Raw genomic sequence first — 8,629 nt, forward strand, 5'->3', positions numbered from 1 at the left:
GCATGGAAAAAATATTACAATTTATAAATTACAATGTTATGAATTTAAAAAGAAAAAATCAACATTTTGATCCCTCAATTGCTTTCTAATTGTCAATGTAGTCCATAGTTTTCAATTCAAACTGATTTGATACTCAAATTGTTTAAAATTTTGTCAATTAAACCCTTATGAGGAACCAAAATGGTGATTTTTTTTTTATTTTTTAAATTTGGTCAATTTGCTTATCGAAGAGTTTAATTGACAAAATCTTAAACAATTTGATTATCAAATTAATTGAAATTGAAAATTATGAACTACATTAACAATTGAGAAATAATTGAAGGACCAAAATAGTGATTTCTCCATTTAAATATTATAATTACATACTCCGTATTTTATTATAGGAATAAGGTTCAAATTGGCCACTGAACGTAACCTGAAAATGCAATTAGGCCACTGAACGAACAAAAAGTGCAATTAGGCCACTGAACACTCCAAAAACGTGCAATTAGGCCACTGAACTCTCCAAACGTATGCAATTTCACCGGATAGCAGGTTACTATCAATTTTAGCAGGTTACTTGCTTACGTGGCAGCTGAGTTGACATTTTTAATAATTTTTAAATAATTTTTAATAATTAATTTTAATAATAAATTTTATAAAAAAATAAATAAAAAATAAATAAAAAATAAAATAAAGTCGTTTTTATTTTTTTAAAATCTTTTAAATAAAAATTTATTATTAAAATTTATTAAAAATGATTTAAAATTTATTAAAAATGCCAACTCAGCTGCCACGTAAGCAGATAACCTGCTAAAATTGAGGGTAACCTCCTATCAGGTGAAATTACACATTTTTGGAGTGTTCAGTGGCCTAATTGCACTTTTTTTTTTCGTTCAGTGGCTTAATTGCATTTTCAGGTTACGTTCAGTGGCCAATTTGAACCTTATTCCTTTATTATAAGAGAGTCTACTAGGTTTTGATATTTATACAATTAATTATTATACTTGTGTAGTTAACAAAGTTATAGAAGGATAAAATAGTCCTTCTAGGTTAAACTTTGTTACCCATTGGTTGTGGGAAAAAAGATACCAAAGATAAGAGGAATATTTTCACACAAGAAAAAAAAAAATTTCTCAGAAGTAAACAGGCCATTAGACATTAGTGTTTAGTGGCAATCTTTGTAGGGACGAAGAATCCATGCTGATGTAGGAATGATGAAAATAATTTGCAAAATCTTGAGGGACAGAGAATATGCCCCGTATTGCCATCTATGGTTAAAAGCTACTCCAATTTTTAGATGCTATATTTTTATTCTTTCCTTATCCAAATTACAAAGTGCCAATTAATATTACTTTTTTTCTTTTTAAAAAAAAATTGAATGGCTAATAGAAGGTTTATTAAAAAAAATTCTTGTCCACGCGTGGGAGCAACCTCTCAAAGAGAAGAGGCTCTTTGTGCGCAATAAGCGTTACCATGATTTACATCCTAAACAGAATACAATTTAATAAAAACCTATTAACCTTTTCAAGATCCTTTGCCAACTAAAATTACAAGATAAATTTTACACAGAACACTATTTAAATAGTGATTACAAGCATTCTTGTAAATCAAAATACAAATTTTAATATTTTGGACAATAATTCCTGCGTAGCCGTTTAACAGTCGGGCCCCCTTCAATTCCCAGTTGTTCAATCATGTAATTACAATGGTCAAAACTTATGTATAATATTTCAAAAAACTTATGTATAACAATTCTCATTTCTCGTGTTTCATACCAACCAAAAGGTCAGACCATTACAATGGTCATTTTAATTTATTCCTACTCCCAATTATTGACTCTAAAATTGACTCCTTTATTACGTTAAGTTTTATTAATTAATACAACATATAATCATACTAGAAAAGTATACACTCTTGAGAATAGTTACACTACACCATTTATAGTATAATGTCAATCAATGACAATACTTAACACCATACTGTTTATTTTTTTTGTTAAGTCTGTTCATGTGGTAATGACATTGCCATGTCATATTTTGTGAGGTGACATATAATAATTTGATTATTATTATTTATGGTAAAAATTAGAAGTTGGATTCAAACCCTTAACTTCTTGGATAATAAAGAAATTTCTTTGCCACCAAGCTATTTATTAATCTTGGTATATAAGTGTAAGAAATAAGTAATATTCTTATTCTATTGAGATACTAAAATATAAAATATGAAAAGGCATTCAAAGGCACTTAATAATATAAAATTGGAAAAAGTAAAAAAATCAGTTGTTAATGTAAGTAAAAAAAAAAAATTGTCTAAGATATTTTTTTTTTTTTACAACACTAATTGGTAGTTTATTTAGCACATAAAATTGATTTTCTTTTTGATAAAACAAGCTAAGCCAGTTCAATATAACAAATACATGATTGTAACATCTAATACTGGATCATGCATTTCACGTGGTAAACTACATGTGAGTGGCAAACTGGCAACTAACCGCCTCTTAACGTCTTTTCCTATTTTATATTTTAGTATTTCAGTAGAATAAGAATATTACTTATTCCTTACAACTGTATATTAAGATTAATGAGTAGTTTGGCGGTAAAGAACTGCCTCTATTATCCAACAGATTAAACAATATTAAGTATAGTCCTTGATTGATTGTTATAAATTTTAAAATACATGAATTAAATTAAACAAATTTTAAATACAATAATAATTAAATTGAACAAAACATTATAATATTAAGTACTTGGTATATACATTGGTCCACTTTTACCCACTAGTTTGTGTTTTCCAATCAAATATTACATCACCCACTTATCTTATAAACATTAATTGGTTGAGTAGTGTATATATATTTGTTTAATGCGGGTTGAAATGGACAACCTACCTCAAGTGAAGAGGTGGCCCCTCTTGTCTGGTTAATGGACCAAAACGAGAAAAGTGGGTGAGTTGTGGGAGTCATAATCACAACATCATGGTATTGTAGAAGTTTCCAACATAACTACATACACTGTAAAAACTAAAAATGAAGGGAGTATATAGTAACTAGCTAGCCAGCTAGCCCATCCACATCCAGTGAGAAAAGCTGAAGCCTTTATATTGGTGTCTTGTGCAGAGCTGAGGTTACGTGGGGCTTTTGCGCCAACCGCACAGTGCATTCATTCATTATTATGGTTCACTCATTCAATTCACTTATTAACTTGTTTGGTTTCTTGGAAGCTGGACTGGACTGCCTGGTACTTGATAGCCAGGTCAAACACGCATGTACTTGCTCATCCCTCGATGCATGCATCTTCTTGTTTGTTTCTTCGTGTCTTATCTTGCGCTCTAATTTACTTAACATATGGGGGAATTCTAATTGTTTATGCTACTCAAAAACCGTTTTAAACATGTATATTTGGTCCAATTTGAAGCGATTAAAGTCCAAAATTTTCTAAAAAGAATAAATAGCTAGAGACTAGTTATTTATAGGGTGTAAAGTAGCTACTAGCTAGGCTGGGTAATGTAGATGGTGGTGTGGGAAATGTATGCTATATTATAGACTTGTAGCAAATTAAAGTAGGTCTAGGTACCTAATTCCAATCCTGTCCCAAAATAAACAAAAAAAATCCTACGTTGTTCTATCTGTCTCATTCACTCTCAGCTCACCCATGTAGTTTGCTTTTCCAGCTATGTCATTATTAATAGTAGATATATTGTGTCCTAACTCCCAAGACGTTGAGCCATTCATTTTGATGATATAAGAGCAATCTTTAATAGTCATTTTAAGGATTTTTACTACGAAGTACTTTTTTATGAGGTTGAAGAAAAATGGGATATGAGAGAGAAAAATGTATTTTGATGACATAATTAAGAGTTTTTATAAGTTTTGTAAAAAAATAATAAATAAGTATGATGGTGTGTGTCACGCGCAATTGCACTTAACAGATATGTACATTGTACGAGTTAATTGGGCGCATTAATGTCATTTTATTATTATTTTAAATTTCTGCATGTTTTTATTTATTTTATTCTTTTTCCTTTTTCTCCCCCTTCTCTTTCTTTATAGGTGAAAAAACTTATATTTATTTTTAACTCTTTGGCTTGCTTTAAGAGCAACCTCAATAAGGGTGTTTTTTTTTTTTTTTTCAATTAAGAGAGAGGGAGAAGAAAAAAAAAAAAGAGAAAAAGAAAAAGGCAAGAAAACAAACATGGACCATTTCAGTTAACGCTTCCGCTATGTGTGGCTGGTGTGCAAAATGCGCACCAACAAAGGAGTTTCCTATTTTTTGTCACTTGATGACTGGACCAAAAACCCATCATTTTCGTTAATACCCTCACAAACTCTCTCCGCTACTCTCCCGTCCACCTTTCAAAACTCACCCACAACATACTGTAGTCACACGTGATTCAACATTTGTTACCGTTAAGGTAAATTATGTTGTATATGGTCAGTCCACAGTTCGGAAAGTCAGGTTAAAGACCAGCTGGTTTGTTACTAAGTATTGTGATCATGAATCTGTAAATGTATGGAATGCTAAAGGTAGTTGTCGGGTAAAAAAGTCCCCTTTCTTGCGTAATAAATAAAAGTGTCTTATATATATAGGCGAGTTTCGGAACACATGCCACGACTCTGACATGACTTACACATGCAAAGTCATGGTTCACCGATCATAGAGGCTACGCCAAGTGTCTTAAAGATACTGAAAAGGTGAAGAGACATGATCTAACCATTCTTTTGGTCTAGGTAGTGTATTCATATCATTTGTTAGGCGAGTTATTTAATTCATTGGTCGAGAGTATAGAGTACCAATTAGATTAGGTGAAGAGAACAAAAAAATCATTCAAATTAGATCTCCATCAGTTGATGTTTTGAAAGAATTAGTGACAAAGTCACAAGTTTATAGGATATTTTTTAGTGGGACAAAAGTAGTTTGCCATGACATATGATGAAAGATGAATAAAGGTTAAGTATGCGCAGAGAGGTGGATTAAAATATTGATGCAGTGGTAGACATTCTATCTTTTTCACATGCACAGAGGTGATTAGGCATGCCATTAAAGTTGTTGGAAGGTGTTAATTACTAACATAATTTACATCATGGTGTATGTGTCCCAACAGAAAAAAGGTTAGCGATAAGTCAAAGATTAAATATTGTTTTTCGGTAATAAACTAATAATCATTTGGGTAAAAGGCATTTGCATAATTACACCTTTTGCTTTTACCTTGCACTTTAATTGGAACACTACTAAAGTAACCAATGGTCCAATACCACAACATTATTCCCTCCAATCCTGAATAAAGTTTTATTTTGTTTCGATTGAATATCCAATAATGCTAAGGGCATTCTCAATAGTGAAAATTTTAGTGTAATCTTTAGGTGTTAAGTAGGAGAGGTGAGAAGGAAAGAGAAAAAGAGAAAAAAAAAGTAAAAAAATAAAATGAAAAGAGGTTTTTAATGCAAGAAAAAAAGAACAACCAATTGTTATCTTTATATTGCATTGGGACCACAAAAATCTCATTCTTTACGGGAGGACCTCTAGCATTCTCTCAGTTGCTTCTCTTCCATCTATGTTGACATTTTTTTTTTAATTAAAAACTGTGAACAATCTCCCTAATGAGGATGCTCTAATAAATGCCCTAAAAGCTTTACTTTATTTTTCAAAAATACTATCTATTTTTTTTTTTTGGTGGGTTACAATTTAAAGGAAATTATTAACATTACTTGTTAACACAATATCGTGAGCATCAAGAGGCCCAAACTCGCATAACTCAATCGTTATGGATTGATCAATGTTCATCTTGTAAAATAGACATTGATACAAGTTTATTATCAGTGTATTATATATTATTTTTTAGATTAATTCTATATTGCAAGAGAAACTCCATTGTCCACATTATAATTTGCCTACATTACTTTTGAAATATTTCTTTCTTTGCTTTATATTTCATTTGTCTTATTTTACCTATTATGTTTACTATTAATTGGTTAATCAAACTTTTATTTCTTTGGTTGTGTTTAAAAATATTTGTTAAAATAACTTTTGAATTAAGCTTCTTTTTTTTTTTTTTAACGGAAAAATAGTCAAATAGGCTCTCGAACTTTACCTAAAAAATCAATTAGGCCTCTATACATTTTAAAGTTGTAATTAAACCTATCAACATTGTATTTTGGTGCAATGAAGCTCAAAAATTGATTAGTGACCTGCTATCACATGTCACTACGGTTCCACAACCCACCGGCGCAAATTCCAACAAGAAAATGATTGGCGACCGGCACCGGTGCCGGTCAAGGAGAAGGAAGGCAACCTTGGTTGCCTTCTCCTCGCTTTCTAGCTTCGCCTTGTATGCCTTGAGAAGGCGACGCTGTGTCGCCTTCTCATCAAGGTCGTCGGTCGTTTTCGGATATAATGAAACTACTGTGTATGAAAAATGAAACTAAAATTCAGAGGCATATAATAGCATATATTGTCAAAGAAAATCATTCGGGAACAAAATGAGAGTGCAGATGATATGGCGTCTTGGAGTATTAACACGAATACGTCTTGGCGTGTTTTCATGTCTTGCCCTCCCGGTGTGGATGATTACATTGAGCTTGACAGACTGTGCATGGCGAGGATGAGCAGTGGAACTAGCTAAACTTCCCCTGGGGTCCCCCCCTCCCTTTCGATTTAAAAAAAAAAAAATACTACTTTAATATTACTATAATAATTAAACTAGTGTGTGCGGAAAATGAAACTATAAAATAGAACTCATGCAAATATTGTGTATATGTGGGTGTCCCCATTCATTTGTAATAAAAAAAAAATAGAGCTCGTTCAATAATATAAATTGTCAAATGAAACTGTAGTATAATTAAAATGATACTTTGGTAGTGCTATAATGAAACTAGTGTGTGTGAAAAATAAAATTGAAAAACAAAACAATATTATCAAATGAAACTGGAGTGTAATTAAAATGATAATTACTTCATGTACCACACTGCAACATGCACCATGACTCACAATAAAATTTGCCACTATGTAATCCCTGGTTTATGATATAAATTGCAATCGTTATACTGTGCACAAGGTGCACATAGCAATATGCGCCTCATGCCTCCCAAAACGACCTCATTTTTTATTTTGTTATAAAAGTATGTGTTTTCAGGTATAAAATTCTGTAAATTAGAAACACGGGATTTTTATCTTTTTAAAAAATATTATGTGTTTTCATGTATAAAATTATGTGTTTTCTATTATATAATTCTGTACATTCGAAACATGAAAATTTTCAGTTATAAAATTATGTGTTTTCTATTATATAATTCTGTATATTCGAAACATGGGGATTTTCAATAATAAAAATTATGTGTTTTCAAATATAAAATATGTGTTTTCTATTATACAATTCCGTACATTCGAAACATGATTTTTTAAATAATTTAACAGTAAATACACAAAAAAGGTACAAAACGACGTTATTTTAGGTCAGAGCGCACAATACACTATGCGCCCTGGTGCACGGTATAATTTGCCTATAAATTGCCTGAATTTTAACTATGGGCTTAGCCCAAAGGCTTAGAGGCAAAATTGGACACTGCCTCGTGGTGAAATTATTGTGTGGACCATGGTCCATACAATGTTACGTGGACTATAACAAAATGTACATTTTTAATATACTAAATGTACATTATTTTTGTATTGTATGTACATTATACAATATAATGTACACTCAGTACAAAAATAATGTACATCTCCTGAATACAATGTACATTATTTTTGTACTGGATGTACATTATTTTTGTATTGAATGTACATTATTTTACAGTATACAAAATATGTTCCATACAACTTGTGTGAACCATGGTCCACACAATAAGAAAAGACCAAAATGGGCTGTCCCATTATTGGAAAGTCCAAAATGGGCCGGCACACTAGAAGTCAAAGTATATCATAGATCAAAGTATATTTTGTATTTTACATCTTTATTAAAACTCCTTATTATGGGTTAGACATATTTTGTATCTGTAATTGATAATATATGTGCTTGTAAATAAATTAAAAAACATAACATGTTAAATACGAATACATATCATCGTATTTACATATGTTAACTGTAGTTACATAATATGTTGTTATTGTTGTATGCAATTAACATGTTGACCATGTTTGGTAAAATAATTAGCCTATAAGCTAATTTAGTTTATTTTATCACTATTAACTGTTTGACTTTGTTAAACAATCAATATGAGTATTTGATTAGTTAGTCTCTTATAATAATTATTGCTAAAAAATGTTAAAATTAAAAAAACTACTCCATTTTGAGTGATTCATTTTGTATGTAATCAACTAGCAACTAATTTGCCAAATACTTTTTTACCATAAGCTAATGTTATCAACTAGTTAAACTCACTAACTCAACCAGTTAACAACTATCAAGTATCAACCATTTACCAAACACCCCTGTTACGTGTTTATAATTAACTTATTACGTGTCACTTTATTTACAGATACATAAATTGTTAAATGCAGGTATATAATATATCATATACATAAATTTTTAATCAGGATTCACAATTTAGTACAGGGACCTCATAGGTACTTTGATCTATAACAATCGGATATAAAAAAGCATTTTGCACATAACCCCCTAAAATTCGTAGACATGGCAATTAACACCTCGAGGT

This window comes from Ipomoea nil, unplaced genomic scaffold, assembly GCF_001879475.1.
Source record: "Ipomoea nil cultivar Tokyo-kokei standard unplaced genomic scaffold, Asagao_1.1 scaffold0268, whole genome shotgun sequence".
Taxonomy (NCBI): domain Eukaryota; kingdom Viridiplantae; phylum Streptophyta; class Magnoliopsida; order Solanales; family Convolvulaceae; genus Ipomoea; species Ipomoea nil.